The sequence below is a fragment of the Pan troglodytes genome, chromosome 13 (assembly GCF_028858775.2).
Source record: "Pan troglodytes isolate AG18354 chromosome 13, NHGRI_mPanTro3-v2.0_pri, whole genome shotgun sequence".
Lineage (NCBI taxonomy): Eukaryota > Metazoa > Chordata > Mammalia > Primates > Hominidae > Pan > Pan troglodytes.
In genome coordinates, this window is record NC_072411.2 from 142139984 (window position 1) to 142163485 (window position 23502).

A 23502-nucleotide genomic window follows, 5' to 3' on the forward strand; every position below is an offset into this window, starting at 1 on the left:
GATTGCTGGTCTGTTCGCTGGTGAGATCTGACTAGGTTCACACAGAGGCAAACAGGCCACGGAGTGTCCGCCTTTCTGGAGAAAAGACGACATGCCTCTGAGCAGCCCAGGCTCACTGAAAACACACTTGCAGGATATGCATCACCTTCAGGGCAGCACGCAGCCTCACCCAGGACACCTGTCACTCCGATGGAGAATCCTGGACATGCAGCCTTACCTGGGACATCTGTCACTCCGATGGAGAATCCTGGACATGCAGCCTTACCTGTGACACCTGTCACTCTGATGGAGAATCCTGGACACATAGGCTTACCTGGGACACCAGTCACTCTGATAGAGCATCCTGGAGTCAGCATCCTTCTCTCACATCTCTGATCCAATCCACCCAGAGATCCTGATGCCCTACCTTCAAATACACCCAGAATCCCGCCATCTCACCCTTGCTGTGCTTACCTGAGGCTCGCCTGGAGGGACAACTCGGCCCAGCCAGGCCCTGCTCCCTAGCTCATCACACCCAGGTTAGAGAAGCCAGCATCAAACTATGAAAACTGGAGGCTTTCATCCAGGAGCCAGAAAGGTCCAGCTCGCCCCTTGGGCATAAAATGGATGCCTTCCACAAAGGAAAACGAGAAGACAATTCTCAGCATTTAGGGCAACCCGCACTGATGGCTGACATTTCCGGAAAGATCCAATGTGGCCAGACCCATGAGGATCAAGTAGCTGACACCATAGCATCCTTGAAGATCGGTCACAAGAATGAGGAACAGTTTCAGGCAGCTCTGCCCGTCGCTTTAGGAGAAAATCCCCCTCTTCAGGGAAGCCTGAAGCTGCTTCCCTGGGGGGCTGAAGGAGCGGAGGGGAGAGGGAATAAATGTGCTGTGTGGTGGAGAGAACACTGCAACCTCTAAAGCGGACAGAGCAAGCCCTGGGTGCACCCCGAGGGAAGACAAGAGACAGAGGGGACCTCGTGGCCTGGGGACGGGAGCTCAGGATGGCACGGAACAAATTCATGGGAACAGAGACCACGTGGAAGATAAATCAAAAGGAGTTCCGAAGACACAGTTGGTGCAGCTGAGCTAAATACTGATTTGAAACTCTCGAGGAAGAAGGAATTAACTGTAGAAAATAAAATCGACGTCCTTAGAAGATCACATGAGAAATCCCCATGCTTCTGACTGCTTTGCCACACTCAGAAAATCACTGTCAGAAGGGAGAGGCTCAGCACCCGGGAAGACTCATGTCCCCATCCCCCCATCCCCCCATCCCCCTCCCCATCCCCGACCTGCACCAAGGAAAACCCATCCCCCCATCTCCCTCCCCGACCCCCAACCTGCACCAAGGAAAAGAGTGTTTGGCAGATACTGATGGAGAGCGTCTGCCCTGTGAGGACAGAGGGGACTCTCCAGGGCACATGGCAAGATCACCGCACTGGGAAAAGCTGGATGCATAACATGCCATCCAAATCCTCCAGAAACCCTAGAGAGAATCCCTGGCCATCATGGAAGGCAGATTAGTTTCCCTGCGAGAAAAGCTCATGCGAATGAGTTGAGGGCACTTTTGGCTGAGACACACCTGCACAGCCTAAGAAAGAGAATGCGCTCTGAGATACATTATGGAGGAAGGATCGAGGGGCTCCTGAGGCATCCTCACATCCCTGATGCTGCTGTGGGGCTTTCAGCAGAGAACCATGGGGATGATAGGACCCAGAGGAGCAGGAGCACCAGGCCCCAGTGGGTGGGGTGGTCAGGGCCCAGGGTTTAAGGTGTAGCCCCTCCCAGGATCAGGCCCAAGAACAAGAGCCTCCACCAGACCCCCGCCAGCCCTACTCAGAGCCTGCACCAGATGGCAAGCCTCAGCTCCCATGCCCCTCAGCTAGGCTGCCCTGACCCAACCCTCCCACAGGACCGGGGTGTCTCTGGGCTGCCCTGATCCAACGCCTCCCATGGGATTGGGGGTTGCCCTGGGCTGCTCTGATCCAACTGTCCTGCAGGAAAGGGGTGCCACTGACCCAGCTCCATCCTCTCTTGTCAGATATCAGAGCGTCCTGAGAGTCCCCGGGGGGCAGCTCTTGGGAAGAAGACTCTATCCTTCCCCCGATTCCAGAAGACGGGGAAGACACCCACCACGAGTATCTCCCCGAAAGGATGTCCCTGGCCCAGAACCTCCTCCACTGGGGAGCAGAGAAATGTGTCTCAGCAGAGGTGAGTCACCTTCCAGTGACCCCACTTCCAGCGTGCCCACTTCTAAGATCCAGAACTATGGCAAGACGCGTTGCTCTCTGTAAAGTAATTCTTATTTTTCCTCTTGTATTTTTTTTTCTTTTTTTTTTTGAGATAGGGTCTTGCTCTGCTTCCCAGGTTGGAGCACAGTGGCACAATCATGGCTCACTGCAGCCTTCCACTTCCTGAGCCCAAGCAATCCTCCCACCTCTGCCTCCTGAGTAGCTGGGACGACAGGTGTGCAACACTACACACAGCTAATTTTTAAAAATGTTTTTGGAAAGATGAGGTCTGGCTGTGTTGCCCAGGCTGGTCTCTAACTCCTGGGTTCAAGGGATCCTCTCATCTCAGCCTCCCAAAGTGCTGGGATTATAGGAGGGAGCAACTGCCGCACCCAGCCTGTTTTTGTTTGTTTGTTTGTTTGTTGTTTTTGAGACGGAGTCTCGCTCTGTCGCCCAGGCTGGAGTGCAGTGGCCCGATCTCGGCTCACTGCAAGCTCCGCCTCCTGGGTTCACGCCATTCTCCTGCCTCAGTCTCCGGAGCAGCTGGGACTACAGGCACCTGCCACCACGCCCAGCTGATTTTTTTGTATTTTTTTTTTGTAGAGACGGGGGTCTCACGGTGTTAGCCAGGATGGTCTCGATCTCCTGACCTTGTGATCTGCCCGCCTCAGCCTCCCAAAGTGCTGGGATTACAGGCGTGAGCCACCGCCCCCGGCTGTTTTTTTTTCTTTTTTAATTTTATTGCTATTAAGTGACTATTCAATGGCTAAAGTGGAAACTGCTCATATTCTAATTCCGAGATAATGTTCTATAACTTTAACTTATGTGAGTTACTTACATTTTATCCTATTTATAACTAGCGTAATTACGGTATCTTTATTATTGCTAATAAACTCACTAAAATAACCCAGAAACATAGCCAGAATTTTGACTTCTAAATTTGATTTTTTTCTCTTTTAGTTCTATTCCTATTATGTAAGTGATTACACAATATCTCAAATGGAGACTTAATAAGATGATGATTTTTAGGACAGTGTTTTATAAATGTATATTATATAATGTGTGAATCTTATTACTAAATTGTCACATCTTATTTGATTTCCAGACAGTGCAAGTAGAATATTTTTGTCACTGTGATTTAAAGAGTGTCTCCTATTGATCCAGAAACCCAATTTCCATCTCTCTTAAGAGCTAATATTGAATTTTCTCTCATTTGATTTCACTGCTGTAGTTAAGTGATTACACAATTGCTCGAATTGAAGCTGGAGAGAATTCCAGTTTTTAGCACAGTGAGTTATAAATGAAGCTCATTTGGAAGATTTCCTGGGTGTGCTGTTTCCTTCTGTTCTGGACAGCACAGGGAAAGGATGGTGGGACCACAGCAGGTGCCGTGTGTGTGGGTGGCTTTGGGTGTGGCCGGCTGTCTAGGTCGGCAGCAGGAACTTCAGAGAGGGTTTTCGATGCGCTGTCCAGAACCTGGAGAGATGTAAAAGCGAGGTTTCTTCTGTGGCCATGAGACAGGTTCACTCTAGTTATGAGACTAATATGTTCAACTCACTTCATTTTCATTACAAAAGAGTTTGGGAAACAGTGTCAGAACAAAGCACCCGTCCCCTCTGTTGCATCAGGTATGTGAGGGTGCCCCTCTCTCTGCCTCGTCTCCCCTGGTAACCTTGCAGCCACAGCGAACTTTTAAAACCGTGAACGACAGCATGCGACCTCGCTGCTCACAGAGCCCCCAGGGCCTCCAACCACCCTGAGCCTCAGGTCTCTGCTCCCTCCTGCTGACCCACCTGCCTCTGCCTGGGCCCTCCCGTCTGGCCACAGAACTTCCTTCTGTCCCATCACCATCTTGGTCTCACTCCTGACTCTTCACATTGCTCCTCCCTCTGCCCGGAAGGCTTTTCCCACAGCCGTGTGCAGCTGCCTCCTCCCCGCCATTTGGATTCGGACTCGGGTCCCCTGTCAGTGGCCTCTCCTGGCCACTGCAGCTGCATGGTGTGCTCCCTGCCTGCCTCCCCGCCCCACTGCCCTCCTTCCTGCTTCACGGCACTCAGTTCTAGAGTCATTTTATTTCCTATGCGCTCCTGTGTTCTGTCTGCATGACCCTCTGCAACGCAAGGTCTCAGGGGCAGAGGTTTCTCCCTTCCCTACTGACCCCTCTCTTGCCTAGCACGTGACAGTCGCTCATCAAGGATTTGGGGAATGAGGGAATGAACAGGGGAACCAGGGGAAGGCCCCTGAGCTCTCAGACCTGCCCACACCCGAGTGCGGCTCTCCAGGCCTCCTGCGCAGCCCCTCACCCTGTGATCCATGGAGCCCACCTTGGGCCCACTTGCTCCCCTTGCCGGCATGTTCCCTGAGGACCACGACTGTCCTAGCTTCCATGCCAGCCTCTTGTCTGGGTTCTGTCTATGGCAGTGAGTCTCAAGTCTCCCGTTGATGGAGGTCATTAACACTGCTGGAGAAGCCAAGGTTGTAGCAAGAGGCAGGGGATGCAGGAAGAGAACTGGCTGCTGCCCACGGTGGGAAGCAGCAAGGATTGGAGGCTGTTGTGTTGAAGGAAATGCCGCTGGACCTCGTGGAACTGGGTCACTTCAGTGGCCTGGATGATCCCCAGTGGAGGCAGGAATGTACAAACCCATCCCCAGGTGTGGTCACTAGTTTTTGTGGGGTCTGCAACTCACAAAACAGATTTCCACATAAATGCCACACCATCTCCGGTCCATCCCAGGGAATCCTCTACGGCTGCCCTCCAGGGCAGGCTTACATTTAGAGATGGGGAAACTGAGGCCCAAAGTCCCACCCTAGAGAGGTTGGTTGACAGCCCAGGACCGAATCTCAGGTCTGATGCTTCCCAGCTGTGTGCCTCTGATATTTAGCCCTTCATCCCCTGACACCCTTGTCCAGAACACAGATGAGGGTTGTTGCACAGGTTATATGAAACGAAGTCGTGGTAAGCCCATGGGGTGCCTTTTTAACTCACCACCCACTAAGTTAATGACATTGATTCTAGGACCTCTGCCCCCAAATCCCACTCACTTTCCCATCTCTGAAAACTGTTCTGCCTGGGTTTGAGCTGCTGACTGCTTCACACTGCTCAGAGTGCAAGGACTCTTCATGGAGTGAAAGGGTAAGCATCTCTCGCTGAGAAGGGCTGTCCCCAGTGGGCACAGCCAGGGCCAGGTGTGTGCAGGTCTGAGGCACGCCATCGTCCCATTCAAGAGACAGAGCAGCCAGGCGCGGTGGCTCACGCCTGTAATCCCAGCACTCTGGGAGGCCGAGGCAGGCAGATCACCTGAGGTCAGGAGTTCAAGACCAGCCTGGCCAACATGGGGAAACCCCGTCTCTACTAAAAATACAAAAATTAGCCAAGCGTGGTGGTGGGCGCCTGTAATCCCAGTTACTCGGGAGGCTGATGCAGGAGAATCACTTGAACCCAGGAAGTGGAGGTTGCAGTGAGCCGAGATCATGCCACTGCACTCCAGCTTGGGCAACAGAGCGAGACTTCAGCTCAAAAAAAAAAAAAAAAAAAAGAAAGAAAAGAAAAGAAAAAAGAGAGAGAGACAGATCAGGACATAGGTCGATGCAGGGCTGAGGAGGGGCTGGGCAGCAACGCCTGGAGTGTGGATGACAGGGCAGCCCTGCGGAGGAGGCAGGGAAGGGTGGGGAGGCTTTGGGCTAACTATAAGCAGAGAGTGTGACCCCTTGTCAATCCTAGGAGGAGGATTCTTCCTGGAGTTGGAAAGGCATTTTGGAGATCTTGGAGCTCACCTGTAAGAACAAATGTGAGAGGAAAACCGAAGTGTTGTTGGAAATAAAAGCCCCTGGGGACACCTCTGCTGTGATAGCAGCTGGGACTCCGGAGGGCTCCCCAGGCCATTCCTGGTCTGCGCCCCGTGCAAGGAACTCATCTTACCATCTGGGACCGCCGTTATCAGAGCCGGAGCCACTTCTCACACTCAGTGCAGGCAACTTCCTGCCTCACTCCTGGTCACAGGTGAGGAACAGAGCTTTGCCGAGAACACGGGTTTGTTGATTTGACCTTATAACCCTTAAAGGAGCAAAAACTGAATTTCCAGGCATCGTGGTCAGATTTCAAAACATGAAGCCTGGTATGAGTCTACCTCTTTCAAAACATATGTCAATATTTCTGCTGTGGCTGAGATGGGATAACAGGAACCTGAGTTACCCGTCTGTCTGAATCAACAACAAAAAAACAGACACAATATAGGAAAGAACACTTTTCAGGACTCTGGATATGAGGAAATTAAGGACGTTATGCTTGAGAAATAGAAAACAAAGATGAGCTGAGCCCCGTCACGGCCCTGCTTACTGCCTGGAGAGGGCCCGGCCTGCAGGACTCCCTGGGTTGAGAAGGCAGAGTCTAACATCTGAGGAGGGGGCTGTATTATGACAGAGGAGAGAGCTGCACAGAGTTCAACGCCAGGTTCCATGAAGGGACCCACTCGAGGGTTCGGTAGTGCAGAGATCAGAGCATGTGTGAACAAACCAATATTTATAGGAATGCAAAAATACCTAGCACCCGACAAGGTAAGATTCATTATGTCTGGATCCAATTAAAAATGCCCAGTCCTGTCAGGAAGAAGGAAAATGTGATCTCTCATGATGAGAAAAGTCAATGGAACCTGACCTTAGTGGACACGAATCGTGGGGTCGGGATTCAAGGACACTGAGGTAGTTGTACGACATTGCTCTGTTGACAAGAAGATTCGAACTCTGTAAGTTGTGAAAAGATTTTTTTCTGAGCTAAATATGAGTGACCAATGGTTGGTGACATGGCACCCGGAGAGCCTGAGAACACGCACCCAAGGTGGTCGGGTCTCAGCTCAGTTTTATACATTTTAGGGAGACATAAGACATCAATTAACACATGTAAGATGTACACTGATTTGGTGTGGAAAGGAGGGATAACTGGAAGCAGGGGCAGATTCAAAGATTTTCTGATTGGCAATTGGTTGAGAGTCATTAGCTAAAGACCTGGAATCAATCAAAAGGAAAGTCTGGGTTAGGATAAGGGGTTGTGGAGACCAAGGTTGTGTCATGCAGATGAAGCCTCCAGGTAGCAGGCTTCAGAGCTCTTAGCAGACCTAAAACGGTGCCAGCCTGTTGGTTTTCTCCCCGATCAGGGAAAAGACCTAGAAAAGAATGAGGATTCTCTACAGAATGTAGACTTTCCCCACGAGAGACAGCTTTGCAGGGCCGTTTCAAAATATGTCAAAGAAATATATTTTGGGGTAAAATACTTCCATTTCTTCCAGGGCCTGCAATCTGTCAAGTGATGCTATACTAGAGTCGGGCTGGAATTTGGTATCTTACTGCTACAGAGTCTGTTTCGTCTTAAGATCTGAAATCTGAAGGTCTCTGTTTTAATGTTAATGCTGGTCAGCTGTGCCTGAATTAAAATGGGAGGAGGGTAGAAGGAGGCATGCCTGACCCCCACCTTCCCACCACAGCCTGAACTAATTTTTCAGGTTAACTTGGGAATTCCATTGGCCAAGGGGAGGGAGGGTCCATTCGTCAGGTGGGGGGCTTGGAATTTTATATTTTGTTTACAGCTCCATATGTCCAAGGGGTGAGGGGAAAGATGGTTCCATTAAATAGAGCATTAAAGACACTAAAAAGGCCCAAAATCAAAATTCTAGAGATGAAAACTGCAATGTTTGATATGAAAAGTACACAGAACGGGATCCATAGAAGATTTAAGGTTGCAGGTGAAAAGATTACTGCACCTAAAGGCAGCAATAGAAACCATCCACAATGAAACACAAAGATTTTTAAGACTAACAAATAAAGAAAGGCGTGCATGCTGTGTGACTGCACTGATATACAATTCTTGGATGTGCGACCTAATGGATAGTGACAGAAAGATGGACAGGGTGGGAGAAAGAGACTTCAGAGCAGTGTGAGGAGACTTCCTGGGGTGGTGGACATGGTCGTCATCCTGTGCAGTGAAGGCTGCGTGGGTGTAAACACACAGCACATTTACCAAACTGTACAATGCTAAAACATGCGGTTTATTCATGTCAATTGTAGCTCCATAATTCTGTGATACGTAGTGGGGGAGAGAAAATTAAACATACGACATATTTGGAGGACTATGCAGCAAAATATTAACAATAGTCATGTCTAGATGGTTCATTACTAGTGGTTTGCACTTTCTTTCTTTTTTTTTCCTGTCTGATTTTTCTAATTTGGGTGCCATAGATTTGCATTGCTTTTTGTAACAGTCACCCATTACCAAGTGATAAATGATCACATGCTTAGCATCTTAATCAACACTCATTAGCTCACAGTGTTATGGGTCAGAAATTCTGCACCACATGGCCGGGCTCTTTGCTTAGGGTCTCACAAGCCAAAATCAAGATGTGGCAGGGCTGCCTTCTGTGAGGAGGTTTGGGGCAGAATCCCTGTCCGTCTCATTAGGGATGTTGGTCATTTGTTGCCTTGTGTCTGTTTGACTGAGGTCCCGTTTCTTGCTTGCTGTCAGCTGGGGCTGCTTCTGATCTGTGGAGGCTGCCTGCAGCTTCTCGGCTCATGGTCTCCTTCGCCAGGTGTTAAAGCAAACTAAATATGGCCTGTGATGGACTCCGCACTTCTATATTTGAGTCCTTGTGAATGAACTGTAACCTGGCTTAAAAGTCAGACAAAAGGCTGGATGCAGTGGCTCAGGCCTGTAATCCCAGCATTTTGGGAGGCCAAGACGGGCAGATCACGAGGTCAAAAGATGGAGAGCATCCTGCCTAACATGGTGAAACCCCATCTCTACTAAAAAATACAAAAATTAGCCGGGCGTGGTGGCAGGTGCCTGTAGTCCCAGCTACTCGGGAGGCTGAGGCAGGAGAATGGCGTGAGCCTGGGAGGCAAAGGTTGCAGTGAGCCAAGATCGCGCCACTGCACTGCACTCCAGCCTGGGCGACAGAGCAAGACTCCGTCTCAAAAAAAAAAAAAAAAAAAAAAAAGTCAGACAAGATTGAAAACTTAATTTAGGAGTATATGCCTGCCTGTAACAATAGCTGAGTCTTGGCCAATCCCAGCGGCCACACTTCATAGACTGCTGAGTGTTCAAACTGTGTTCAAATAATGCAAACAATGAGCTACAACCAGTCCAGCCGTTCTGCACCTCACTACAAATTTCTGTACGTCATTTCCCTTTTTTTGTCTATAAATCTTCCACCACGTGGCTGCGAGGGAGTCTCTGTGAATCTGCTGTGATTCTGGGGGCCGCCCGATCTGCAAATTGTTCATTGCTCAATTAAACTCTTTTAAATTTAATTTGGCTGAAGTTTTTCTTTTATTACAGGCCACAGCGCAGCTTCCTCCAGGCTGCAGGAGCACAAGTCTCTGACTCTGAGTCCCTCCTTTCCCGTCTCTCACCCCTCAAATCAGATGTGAAGGGTTCAGGCGATTTCAATCAGCACCCAAATAGTTGCCCTCGTGGTGAACTCGAAGCCAGCTGATTAGTGACTTTAATTACATTTGTGAAAAATCTTCACTGCCATGTCATGTATCACACAGGGTCTGCCACATCCCAGGGGAGGAAATCATCCAAGGCAGGTACAACGGGGGGTGGAAATCTTTGGGCCACTTTAGAATTCTGCCTACCATAAATGTGTAAAAAGATTAAACTTTCTACAAGAGAAAGGAAGGTCACTCTGAGCTGCATTTTTGTTCAGGAACAGAGAACTCACTGAAACCCACAGGCAGAGCTTGTGCAAAGGGAGAGAGCAGAGAGAACGGCCAATCAGTGGAAAGTTACTCTTCCTGCTTGGAGGAGATATTTTCCTCTATTTTAAAGGCAGCTGTGATGTGATAAACACAAGAGAAGAGCAGCCCCACCCCCCCACCCCATGCACTGATTTCCAGGAGTGGGGCCATGAGCTGGGGGCCCCTGCTGCTCCTGCACCCCTCACCTGTGGTCCCCTGGGGGTTAGGTGACCTGCTGGGTCAGACACCAGCTCTCAGGGAGCCGCAACTCCTGGCATAGGTGCAATGTCTTGGAGTGACAGCAGATTTTTTCAGGCCTAGCTCTGAACTCTCCAAACACAAATCCTTCTAGAAGTCAGCATCCCTCAGTGCCTCACCCTGGAGCTTTGCCACATCACCATTTATTAAGAGAGGGATGCATCTGCCCTGCACACCCTGAAGGGACAATTTCCACCCCACCAGCAAGGGGACATCAGTGTGTCCCCCCAGGGCCCTACTGGAGCACCCACCAAGAGGCCCCAAGTGCCCCTGGGGAGAGGGACCTTCAGGAACTCGTCACCTCTCACTGTGCCCCTCTGCTACTCACCGGTCACTCCCCAGAGCCCATCACAGTGACCCAGCACTCCTGAAATGTGAGTTCAATGCTTCAAACTTTCTGCAATACTGACTCTTCAGGCGGATGGTTCATGGTCCCTGAATTCATGATCAGTTATTAAAAATAATAAAATACTTCATCTGTAGGGTGCTTGTGGCTCCCAAAGTGTTTCCTAAGGGTGTACTACCCAAAATCAAAAGAAGAAGGGCCCAAATCGTGGGCTCTAATGCTTCCCCAGTGCCCGCCCCCCAGCATTCCAACCAGACACAGAAGCCACCAGAAGCATGATCCTAACAAGCAGCATGCCAGCAGGGTTCCCCTAGCTCACAGAGCCCTGCAACCCCAGAACCTGCTTGGAGACCCAGAGGGCAGCCCAGACGCCACCTCCAGCTTTCCCACCTCCATCTGGGCCGCCCTCCCAGCAATCTCGAGTCCTGGGGATCAGGGACCATCTTATTCCTCTTTGCAGGCCCAGGCCCTGCCTGTGCCCAGCACAGTACATCTTTGTGGGATAAATGACAGGAGTAATGAATTCACTCTCAAAGCCTGAAGATTATCGAAACAGCCAGGGTCGGGAAGAGAAAAAGGTAAGCACGCAACGCATGGAGGGAGGGAAGCCAGGGCTGAGGGACACCTGGCGTGCACCCTGGGGAACCCGGCCTCCCTCCTGCCCACTGCCCTGCCCCACCAGGGCCTTGCACTTGAGGGTCCGGGGTCTCTCAAGCCCTGTGACCCTGTGCGGGAGCACTCTGTTCCTGTCTTCAATCTTTTTGTGTTTTTAATGCGTATCTCTCTAATTCAGTCTTTTGTTTTCTTTTCCCCTAAACCCAGTGGTACAAAAACCAAGGGGGGTGAGATTGTATCTCTGTTTGTTTTGATGGATTGAACATTTTCTTTCCTTGTTCTACATTTTTCAGATTTCTGGGGATTGTTTTCCACCTCTTGATGTTATCTGGGCTCTGGCCAACAGCAACACACACTCTGCCTGTGCCTGAGGGCGGAGTGCGGAAGCAGGGGGCTCAACTTTTGGCTAAATTTAGCTTCTCTTGGGCAGATTTATCTCCATTAATCATAACCAAGCGGAGTTGCTGGAAACTGTGCTTCCCTCGATCCAGCCGCCTGCGTGAATAAGTACTTCCATCCCAGAGAGGATTTCCTGGAGCGAATGCCAATAGTCTCCCTAAACAGCCAGGCAAGCCACAGCAAACAAACAAAAACAACCAAAAACAAAAGGAACAGCAGCAGCTGGCACAGAGGCGGGTGCTCAGCCTTGTTGTTTCCGCAGGTCCCGCACCAAGGAAGTGGAGAAACACACGAGGCTCCCTCAGGCCGGATCCCTGTGTCCCAAGACAGCCGGAGAAGGGGGCGGGGACAGTGCTCAGCTGTGGGCACCTGCACTTGGAGGTCACCCCACCACCGCCTGGGAAAGCCTCCAAGCCTCATAGCACAGGGGTGGCCAGAGCACTCCCTGAACTGCGAGTCTGGTTAGTTGTCGGGGGTGAGCACAGGTGAGTGACGTCTACCTTCCGCACTTGTCTCTGTGTGTGAGATACTTGGTTACTGGAAAAAAATGAAATCTGTGAGTCTTTGGATCCCTGTTTGGCCCAGAAACAGGTCATCCTCTTCTTTACTGAGTCAATGCTGAAGTCACTGTTGACCCAAAGCATAGGGATGAGCGGGAGACGTTTCAGACTCCAACAGGGGCTCCATCTGGTGGCGACTTCAGGAGCATCTTCCAAGTCAAGGTGGCAGGTGTGCACCTGTGGGCTCCTTCTTGAAGGCCCGTCCTGCAGGGACCCATCCAGGAAGGAAGGCTGAGGAACTGCAGGGAGCTGAGGGCTGGGCATGACCACAGACCACGATGGTTTTTTCCAGGTGCATCATTCAACCACTATTTCCGAGAGCCTGCCCTGGTCCAGGCACTATGTGCTGGCAATCCAAAGAGGGGCTGTGGGCTGGGGTCTGAGTGTCAGACAGCAGCTGAGTAGAAGGTTTTAATCAGCGTTTTCCAGCACGTGAACTGTAAGACTTGCAGGCAGAGAGCTTCCTGTCTCCTGAAGGATTGAAACAAGAGCTTGGGGTCAATTGGAAGAGGGTGGGAGGTGGCTCTGCTATCCTGGGAGCCCACAATATCCACTCTGGACCACTGGGTCCTCTGAGGTCTAGGCAAGATGGCATCGAGCCAAGCTCTGTTTCTCATACTCTGTGGAGGACCATTGGATGAGCAGATTGTGACAAGGGCTGGCAGGAGGCCCACTAAGTGCTGGTGGGATTGGGGGAGGTCAACTCTGCCCTCAGGCTGGGGCCTTATCTGAGGAGCAGGTGCTGCTGGTGATGCCTGGAGCCCACCAACATACCCGGTACCCGGGATCAACGTCTTCTCACCTGAGTCACTCTGAGGTGCACGTCCCTGTGCTGAGCCTCAGTATCCTCAGCTGCAGAAGGGGCAGATAGACAAGAAGAACTCTAGGGCCCCCCTCCCCAGCTCTGTGACTCCATGAGTAACACACATGTATGACAGACGCATGACAGGCCTGACACTGCTGCCCCCTCCATATGGCACACAAACCTGCCTCTCGGGCATCCCAGGGCTTCTTGGCAATGCCCCTCCGTGTGCAGCCAGGAACAAAGAGGCTCAGGACCTGGGTGGGACAGAGCCTGGGGGACCAGCAGAGGCTCGGTGCTCCATGGATTGTGGGGCCAGCAGGGTGTGGCAACCGACAGAGGGGCTCCTGCCACTGTGTCTGTTCCCTGATAGTCCAGTTCCTCCCTGGTCAGCAGCCCTGGATCGGGGGCATCTGAAGTAGGATGGACACCCAGTACCCGGTCACATTTACTGTCCAATTTGCCAGGGCAAGCTCTTTGCCTGGGAGTCCATCCCTGCTTTGGGAGCCTCCCCAGAGCTGGACACACAGCCCCAACCCAGGACCCCAACCCCACTGAGGGTGGCAGCCACACAGAGGACCAGGCGGGTTCACAGCAGCACATGCTGGAAGTGAGGAAAGCCCCTTGTGCAGTCATCAAGGCTAAGCAGGGAGGTGGTGCTGGTGTGAAGATGATTTTACAACAAGATCTCTAGGATGATCGCCCACCAGCTGCCCCACCAGGCTGTAAAAACCCACTCCCACTGCAATGCTAAGCAAAAGTATTTCCCCACAATAGAACAGACACCACCCTCTGCCCTGCTGGCAGTCACCAGGAGAGAGGCACTGTCCTGAGCAGGGAGAATTCAGCATGAAGAGCCTGGCTTCATCATTACATAGAAAGAGGGGGGTTCAAGAAGGCTGTGTCCAGACTTGGGGGCCTACCATGGTGATGCCCAGTGTCAGTGCAGTGGATGCAGACAGTGTTCCAAGTGTCCAGTTCCTTCCCTCAGGCACATGGAGACTGAGTCCCTCCGCGCCAGCCTCTGCAGACCATGCTGCTGGCTGCTAACCCTGGCCACAGGGCCATGGAAAGGAGAGGCACGTGTGGCTTCTGGGAGAAAGCACTGAGGAGCTGCAGCTCTCCCTCCAGCTGTCTCTTCCCACAGTGATGGGAAGAGACTCTCCAAAGGCAGGAGCAGAGGAGCCACAGCCAGCAGTGGCCAGGCCCCCACCATGAGGAGCTTCCATGTGGGGACAGAGCCTGGGACTCTCAGCTGGACCAGCAGTAGACTGTGTGCCTGCAAATATTACACTGCATGCTAAGCTACCAAGATCTGGGGAGTGTACATTACTCCACTTGGTTATTACACATGCACCTGGCCTAGCCTGGGCTAGCTCCCAGGTTGGTGATGAGCAAAAAGAAAATAAAGGTATAAGAACAATGTTGCATTAAAGAGAGAATATCAATAGATAGAAATTTTTTTTAATAAAAGAGCCAAATGGAAATTCTGAAAAGTATAAAAACTGATATTAAAAAAGTCAGTAGAGGGTCTCAACAGTAGATTTAAACTGGGAGAAGAAAAAAATCACAAATTTGAAGAAGATAGGTCTATTGAGATTATGCAAAATGAAGATCAAAGAGAAAAAAGAATGAAGTAAAACAGATCCTCAGAGAAATGTATAAGACCATTAGGTGCACCAACATATGCATAATTAGAGTAACAGAAACTAGGGGTAGGGCAGAGATGGGGAAGGAGAGACAGAGAAAGAGAGGAACAGAAAAAAGATTCGAAGAAATAATAACAAAAAAATCCCAAATATATTGACAAACATCAATCTATACATCCAAAAGCTCAACAAACTGCAAGTAAAAGAAACACAAAGAGATCCACAAATGAACACATCATAGTAAAAATGCGGAAAGTCAAAGAAAATAAGACAATCTTGAAAAAGCAACAAAAGAAAAGCCACTTATCACTTACAGAGGAACCACAATAAGACTAACAGCTGACTTCTCATCAGAAACAATAGAGGACTGAAGGTGATGGGATGATATATTTAAAATTCTCAAGGAAATAAACTGTCACCCAGAAATTATATATGCAGCAAAGCTATCTTTCAAAAATTAAAATGAAATAAGGACATTCCCAAATGAGTAAAACTGGAAGAATTTATTGGTAGCATACCCAAGAAATACTAAAGAAAGTTCTTCAGGCTAAAAGCGAGTGACCCCAGTTGGTAATTCAAATTCACATTTTAAAAAAAAGCACCAGTAAATACAATTATGCAACTATAAAAGACAGTAAAATGCATGCTACTTCTCCTTTCTTATCTTAAATGATTTAAAAGGTAATTGTATATTCTTCCTGATAACTTTCTTTAAAAAACAAAAGAGCTATTGTATAAAATGGTATGTATATAATGTATTTTGGGGTGCATAACATATGGAAATGTAATATACTTGTCAATAACAGGACAAAAGAGGTGGGTGGGAACAAAGCTGTATTGGGCTAAAGAAATTACTCCAGAGAGTAACTTGAATCCATAGGAACAAATGAAGAGTACCAGAAACAGTAAATAGAAGTTAATATAACAAAAGCTATAAATACATACTCACTCTACTTCCCTCTCAGCTTTATTAAGAAACATAAAATTGTATAAGATAATAACAACAATGCATATCGTTGGGTTAGTAACATTTATAGATGTAATCTGCATGAAAATAATACCACAAAAAAGGAAAAATATAATATATATGAGTAGTGTTCTGGCCAAGCACGGTGGCTCTCACCTATAATCCCAGCACTTTGGGAGGCTGAGGCAGGTAATCGCTTGAGCCCAGGAGTTCACGACCAGCCTGGGCAACATGGCAAAAAACCATCTCCACAAAAAATACAAAAATTAGCTGGGCATGATGGCACACACCTGTAGTCCCAGCTACTTGGGAGGCTGATGTGGGAGGATTGCTTGAGCTCAGAAGGTCAAGGCTGCAGTGAGCCATAATTAACCCACTGCACTCCAGCCTGCGTGACAGAGTGAGATCCTGTCTTAAAAAGAAAAAGAGAGAGAGAGAGAGAAATGTTTCTACATCTAATTGGAATTAAGCTACTGTAAATTTAAAGGTGACTCTGATAAGATGTATATGGTAAGACTTATGGCAACCACTAAGAAAACAACATTTAAAACTATAGAAAAAAAGATTAAAAATGTAAATGTTACATTAGAAAAAAGTCACATATACATAAAGTCACGTATGTATGAAAATAGTCACATATATATGAAAAAGAACGCAGTACAGAGAAAATGAAGAACAAAAAATACATAAAATATACAAAACAAAAATTAAAATGGTAGACATAAATCCAACCATATTAATTACAACAGTAAATTTGAATGGATTAAACAACTCATTCAAAAGGCAGAGATGGTCAGATGATTACAAAAAGAAAAAAAGAGATCTAGCAATAATATGCTGTCCACATAGGGCAGACTTTAGGTCAAGGATATAGATTGAAAGGAAAAGGATGGAAAAAGACATATTATGCAAACAGCACCACAAGAAAGTTCGAGTGGCTATACTAATATCAGACAAAACAGACTTTAAAACAATAGTGTTTCTAGGGATAAATAGTAACAATAAAAGGCTCAATCCATTAAGAAGGTACAACAATTATACACATATATGCACCTAGCACTATACCACTAAAATACACAAAGCAAAAACTGACAGGAATGAAGGGCAAATTAGACAATTCAACAATAATAGTTGGATATTTTAGTATCCTCATTTCCAACAATAGATATAACAGCTAGGTAGAAGATAAACAAGGAAATAGATTTAAACGGCGCAATAAACCAACTAGATCTAGCAGACTTCAATATAACACCACACCCAACAACAGTAAACCATACATTCTTCTTGAGTGCACATGGAACATTTTTTAGGAGAGAGTATATGCTAGGCCATAAACAAATCTCAAAGAATTTTAAAGCATGGAAAGGATAGTATATTCTGTGATCCTGATGGAATTGAAGTCAAGAATGGAGAGAAAACTTGTGAAACTTGCAAATATGTATTAATTAAATAAAATGCTTTTAAACAACTAAAGAGTAAAAGAAGAAATCAAAAGGTAAATTATAAAAATACTTTGAGATAAATGAAAATGAAGACACAACATATCAAAACTAATGGGGTTCAAACAGTTAAAACAGTACTTAGAAATTTATGACTGTGACTGTATTTAAAAAGTAGTAATATCTCGAATTTTTCTAACATCTTAAGACACTGGAAAAAGTACATACAAAACCTATGGAAGCAATGGGAAGGAAATAATACAGACTAGATTGGGATTTAGTGGAATATAAAATTTAAAAATAATAGAAAAAAATCAGTGAAACCAAAACCAGTTTCCTTGCAAAGATCAACAAAAATTACAAACCCTTAGCTAGACTGACCAAAAAAAAATATAGAGAGAGAGAAAGAGAAGAGGCTCAAACTACTATAATCAGAAATATAAAGGAGACATATTACTACTGATCTTACAGAAATAAAAAGGATTTATAAAGGATGGCAAGTGTTGGCAAGGATGTGGAGAGACTGGAACCTTTACGATTGCTGGTGGAAATGGACAATGGTGCTGCCACTTTAGAATATAGCACAACACTTCCTCAAACACTTAAACGGAGAATTACCATATGACACAGCAATGTCACTCCTAGGTAAATACCCCAGAGAAATGAGAACATGTCCATGCAGGAACTCATGTATTAATGTTCATAGCAGCATTACTTACAACAGCCAAAAGGTGGAGGGAGCAATGCCTCTCAGCTGATAAATGAATAAACAAAATGTGATATACCCATAAAATGGAGTGCTGTTTGGCCACGGAAAGGAAAGAAGTACTAACACGACACGGGTGAACCTTGAAAACATCATGCTAAGCGAAAAAAAATCCACTCCCAAAGAAATATCTATAAGTAGATTAGCAGTTGCTTAGTGAGGGGAGGGGAAAATAGTGAGGTCGATACTAAAGGGCATAGGATTTCTTACAATTTTCTAGAAATGGGTGATGGTTGCTGCTATGCTTTGAATGTTTGTCTGCTCCACAATTCATGTTGAAAATTAACTGCCAATGTAATGGTTTGGGTGGTGGGGCCTTTAAGAGGTGATTAGGTCATAAGCATGTCCCCTCATGGGTGAGTGTGACGCCTTAATAAAAGGTATTTCAGAAGTGACTTCTCTCCTGGCTCTTTCACTCTTCTGCCATGTGAGAACAGTGTTTCTTTCCTCTGGAAGACACAGTGTTCAAGGCACCAACCTGGCAGCACAGACTGGGGCCCTCACCAGATATCAAGGCTGACAGCACCTTGAAACTGAACTTTCCAGCCTCCAGAACTGTCAGCTGGTAAAGTTCTGTCCATTATAAATTATCCAGCCTGTGGTACTTTGTTACAGCAGCACAAAAAGACGAAGACAGTTGCATTTATCTCTGAATGTGTTAAGAACCATTGAGTTGGACACTTAAATAAAACATACAAAAAGAGCCCTCATGCCTGTAATCCCAGCACTTTGGGAGGCTGAGGCGGGCAGATCACCTGAGATCAGGAGTTCGAGACTAGCCTGATCAACGTGGTGAAACCCCATCTCTACTAAAAATACAAAATAAGCTGGGTGTGGTGACACATGCCTGTAATCCCAGCTACTCAAGAGGCTGAGGCAGAAGAATCGCTTGAACCCAGAAGGTGGAGGTTGCAGTGAGCCAAGATCACACCACTGCACTCCAGCCTGGGCGACAAGAGTGAAACTCTGACTCAAAAAAAAAAAAAAAGAGTTAGCCTAATGAGCACAGCAACACATCAATGGGAAAATAACTTATGCCTGAAAAAAATTTAAAAAGCTTATCGAGATTCCTACAATGAAACAGAGGAGAATGGAAAGTAACCGTAGAAACATGAGATTAGCCTGGGTAGCAAACAATAATACCCATCAGGTGCTGAGCATTGGCTGTAATTTGGTCTGGAATTCTGATAACCCTAGCGAAGATCAAAACATGCCCAGCTCCATCTCACCCAAAGGCTGGATGATCCTGGCTTCACAGGACACCCATGTAAAAGACAGCCCATTCACCCACCCACTGGATGGCTGGCATCTCAGTAATGTCTGACCTGGCCTCACACTGGACGTGTCTGCCTGGCCCTGAACGCCTGCTGGAAGGATCCCAACCCTGACTCCTGCCTTGTCTCACCTTCCTTAGGGTCAGAATCCTGCCCCTCAAACGCTGAAAGTGTAGCTTTCTCCGGTGGACTCTGGCAGGACAAATCAGAGCCCCTACCCCTCGCACCATTAGCAGCCCCTGGCAGAAATCCCCCGGTCCCACTCCATCCCCACAGTGACCCATAAGGGCTCCTTCCCCAAGCAGGAGTGGGAAATGGCAGGATTTGGGCACCCACCCTTCTCAGTAAGGGCTTGATCAGATGCACCTCACACACTTGCTTAGATAACTTGCAGAATTTCTGCAGCCTGTCTTGAGTTTATTTTGGCTCAAATCATTATATTAACTTGCAAATAATAGCAATGGAGAACACAGGCTTGGGCTGGGGCCAGCTCCCCACTGATGTCCCCACAGTGGACACAGGAAAAACAAGCCTTCATCTCTCCCAGGTCAAAAACATTAAAGCATGAGCAGATGGAATCCTAATAGGAGTTGTCAATCTGAGCCTTTGGGGATTTGCTGATGGTGACATCCCAAGGTCAGGGGCAGGAACCAGGGTCCAGGAGAAGCTGTCCGTCCTGTGTTCCAAGCCAGCATGGGCTCTGCTGAAGCAGATGGGAGGGCAAGACGGCTGCAGTCACAGCTGCCCTGGGCCTGGCTGCCCTCTCCAATGTGCTAGCCAACAGGGAGCGGGCGGCGCAGACAGTCTGGAGAGAGTGGGGCCGCAGCTTCCCATTCGGAATACGAAAGGAAAGGCCTGATGCAGCTGCCTTCAGATGGATAGAGGCCAAAAAGATGGTCTTAGGACATAAAGCAAGACAAGTCACTTCCAATCGGGGTCATTCAACAGCCATGTCTACAAGAATTAATTTGTGAATTAAACAAACGTTACTGTTAGAAAAATGAACTGGAAGAGAATGTTACATTTGCATAAGAAGAATGGAAGAAAGGGGCACTTCTGTGGAAGATGGAGGATTTGACACTGAGAACTAGCATGCGCCTTGTGATTTCAGTGAATCGTGGTAAAAAGGAGATGTTGGAATTCACTGAGAATGATGACAAGGCTGTGGAAAAAGATGATAAGCTGACACCTGGGCAGCTGAAATACAGTCAGTGGGCGAGCAGGATCACAGCTCTGATTTGGAGGAACAAGCGGATGTTGCATTACTTCTAAAATCACCTAGTGTTTAACAGCCATGCCGAACCCCACTGCATTTAAATAAAGCAGAGGGATGAAGCCATAGCAGAACTTTGGGGTATCCCTGCTCCTCTCTTGCTCCTGGTGCTCACAAGCAAACAGGTGGCTTGGCAAATGTGTTTGTTTAGGACACCTGGCCTTCTCTGTAGCCCACTGCGATGCCTACGGTCTCTGTTGACTCAAGGTGTCTCTCTAGGTCAGAGCTTTTAGACTCCAGAGTCGATCTGGAACACCTCAGAGTGGAGAAGTTTTGCTGAGTTCTCATTTAACATTTTAAAAAAGCAGTAACACATGTTTGATTGTTGCTTATAAGATAAATACACAATTTTTTTTTTTTTTTTTTTGAGACGGAGTCTAGTTCTGTCACCCAGGCTGGAGTGCAGCGGTGCGATCTCGGCTCACTGCAAGCTCCACCTCCCGGGTTCATGCCATTCTCCTGCCTCAGCCTCCTGAGTAGCTGGGACCACAGGCACCCGCCACCACGCCTGGCTAATTTTTTGTATTTTTAGTAGAGTTCCTGGCCAGGCATGGTGGCTCATGCCTGTAATCCCAGCACTTTGGGAGGCCAAGGCAGGTGGATCACCTGAGGTCAGGAGTTTGAGATCGGCCTGGCCAACGTGGTGAAATCCCATCTCTACTAAAAATACAAAAATTAACCAGGCGTGGTCGTGGGTGCCTGTAATCCCAGCTACTGGGGAGACTGAGGCAGGAGAATTGCTTGAACCCGGGAGGCGGAGGTTGCCGTGAGTCGAGATCCCGCCATTGCACTCCAGCCTGAATGAGTGAAACTGTCTCAAAAGAAAAAAAAAAAAAAAGATATTCCTGATCCATCACAATGTGTGGCCCCACAGTCAGCCCTCACATGAAGAAACTGATCAAAACAGGGTCCTTGGCTTAGGGTCCAGGACCCCCTTGCAATGATACACAAATATTAGTGTTGGAATACAGCATTTCTTAGTACCATCTCCACAGGAAGCATAACTTCAGTTATTATTCAACATTCTCAATGGCCTCTGTGTACCTGAAAAACAAAGTTTGGCCAGGACAAAACTATGTGCACCATATCTTGTACTAAGTTCTTCACTGTCCAGGTTGAATGTTACAGGTTAAGACACAGACATTTCAGAGTAAAGCTGACCCACAGAAGTACAGTCCTGTGCTGCAGGATGACATTTTAGGCAACGAGAACCACATATACGGTGGCAGTTCCATATAAGATTGTCATATTACATTTTTACTACACCTTTTCTATGTTGAGATATGTTTAGATACACAAATACTTAGCATTGTGTCACAGTTGCCTGTAGTATTCAGCACAGTCACATGCTGTACAGGTCTGCAGCTTAGGAGCAATAGGCTCCATCCAGCATGCAGCCTTGGTGTGTAATAGGCTATACCACCTAGGGGAGCTGCAGGCACACTCTATGATGTTTGTATAATTATGAAATTGCCTAACAATGCATTTTGCAGAACATATTCTTGTCATTAAGTGATGCATGACTATAGTTTTCTCATTCACAGTCCTTCCTGTGTGCTCCAGCACTAAGCATCAATGCCTTCCAAACAAGGCTGGACCGGTTCAGACACCAGCAGGACCTAGTGGCCCAGGATGGATGTCAGATGGTCAGGCGAGTGAAAGGATAAGCAGGGAGAATTTCTAGATGGTCTCTAGAAATTCTGCTAAAATGCCTGTGGCTCAGATACGTGACGGCATGGCTGTGGTCCCGTCATCGATTTTTCTCTCTGTAAACTCTTCGAATGTCTGGATTCCTTCACAGGATGATGCTTCCCCAGTGCCCAGGGTGCGTGGCCTGAGTCATCCCTGCTAAGTTCTGCTAACGACCACCTTTCTCTAACAGTACCTGAAATCAACATTTTATAGAGTGCTGGGTTTGTGAGTAAGTTGGTAGCTAGAAGGAAGAAAACAATTCTTACGTTTTTGTTTTAAAAACATACCCAAGTCGCCTGAAGCTTTAATGCTGTATGATGACGGATGGGTGAGGACTTCTGGTTGCACATAACCGAATGATCCGGAATCATTTAACAGGAAAGTGAATTTACAGGGGCTCTGGGACAGCCTTACGTACCAGGGCTGGGACACAGACCAGGAACGGATGGAAGCAGGGAAGGGAGAATGCTGCTCTCGGTTTCAGGCCACGTCCTCGCTCTGTATCGCCTTCATCCGCTTCACACACAGCCCACCTATGCCACACAGTGGACATGTCCTTAGTTCCACCACCCAAGCAAAACATGACTTCTCTTTCTCAGCTTTGTTTCCAATGCCAAGGGGGAGACCATGGTTCCGGCAGAAACCAGCTGGCACAGTTGAGTCAGGTTTATCCCAGGAGGAATTGGTAAAGAGACTATGTACAAATGTGTAGGCAGCGGGCAAGGAAACCACAGTGGACAGCATCATTTCTGGAGGCCAGCAACGGTGAGGCTGTTAGCCCCCCTCACCTGAAGGAACGAGGGCAGAGAGCCTGGCCCTGAACGCCTACGTGGAGAGGCTGCCTTGGGGAGCCGGGACCCTCACTGGGGGTTGTAGCCAGCAACAGGAAACTAGTTGGGATGAAGCCAGGAGTAAGTACCCTGCCCTGGCAGTACTCTCTGCCCTTCTGATCCCCTGCTGAGATTCCCCACCAGGCAAACCCAAAAGGAAGCCAGGGCAGGGGGTGGGCTGATGCGGCTCAATCAGGCCAGCAGCAGCGCAGGGTGCACAGCAGAGAACACAGTAGAGAACTGGATCATGATCTGCAGAGAGGACCGGAAGTATGTGCACAGAAGGGCTCTGATTGGCCCAGCATGGACCATGTGCCCACCTCTGAGCCAATCAGAGAGCCTGGGGGAGGAGTCTGTGCCAATACGGCAGCCCTGCCATGAATGTGGCTGTTGGGATGTGTCTTAGTCCATCTGTGTTGCTGTAACAAAATACTACAGACTAGATAGATTATAGAAAAAAAATAGAACATTATTTTTCAAAGCTCTGGAGGTAGGAAGTCCAAGATCAGGGTAGGTCTGGTGTCTGGTCAGGGCTGCTCTCTGCAGCCTTATGGCTGCGTCCTCCAGAGGGGAGAACTGCTGTGTCTCCACGTGGCAGAAGAGATGGAAGGGGTGGAAGTGCCCTGCTCAAGCCCTTCCATAAGGCACTAATCCATTCATGAGGACCTGATCACCTCCTAAAG

General features: G+C 47.9%; 1 long non-coding RNA gene across 3 annotated transcripts in view; it reads right to left on the minus strand.

Moving 5' to 3' along the window:
• Nucleotides 1-1338: 1338 nt before the first annotated feature.
• The window catches only part of LOC107973994 (uncharacterized), a 46448-nt gene continuing 24284 nt past the window's right edge, over nucleotides 1339-23502 (minus strand). For 2 of the 3 annotated variants that reach the window (XR_010149967.1, XR_010149966.1), the window contains one exon: nucleotides 1339-22522. This is a non-coding gene — a long non-coding RNA (uncharacterized LOC107973994). The remainder of the gene's footprint in view (nucleotides 22523-23502) is intronic. The other variant, XR_010149968.1, reaches the window with a different exon arrangement.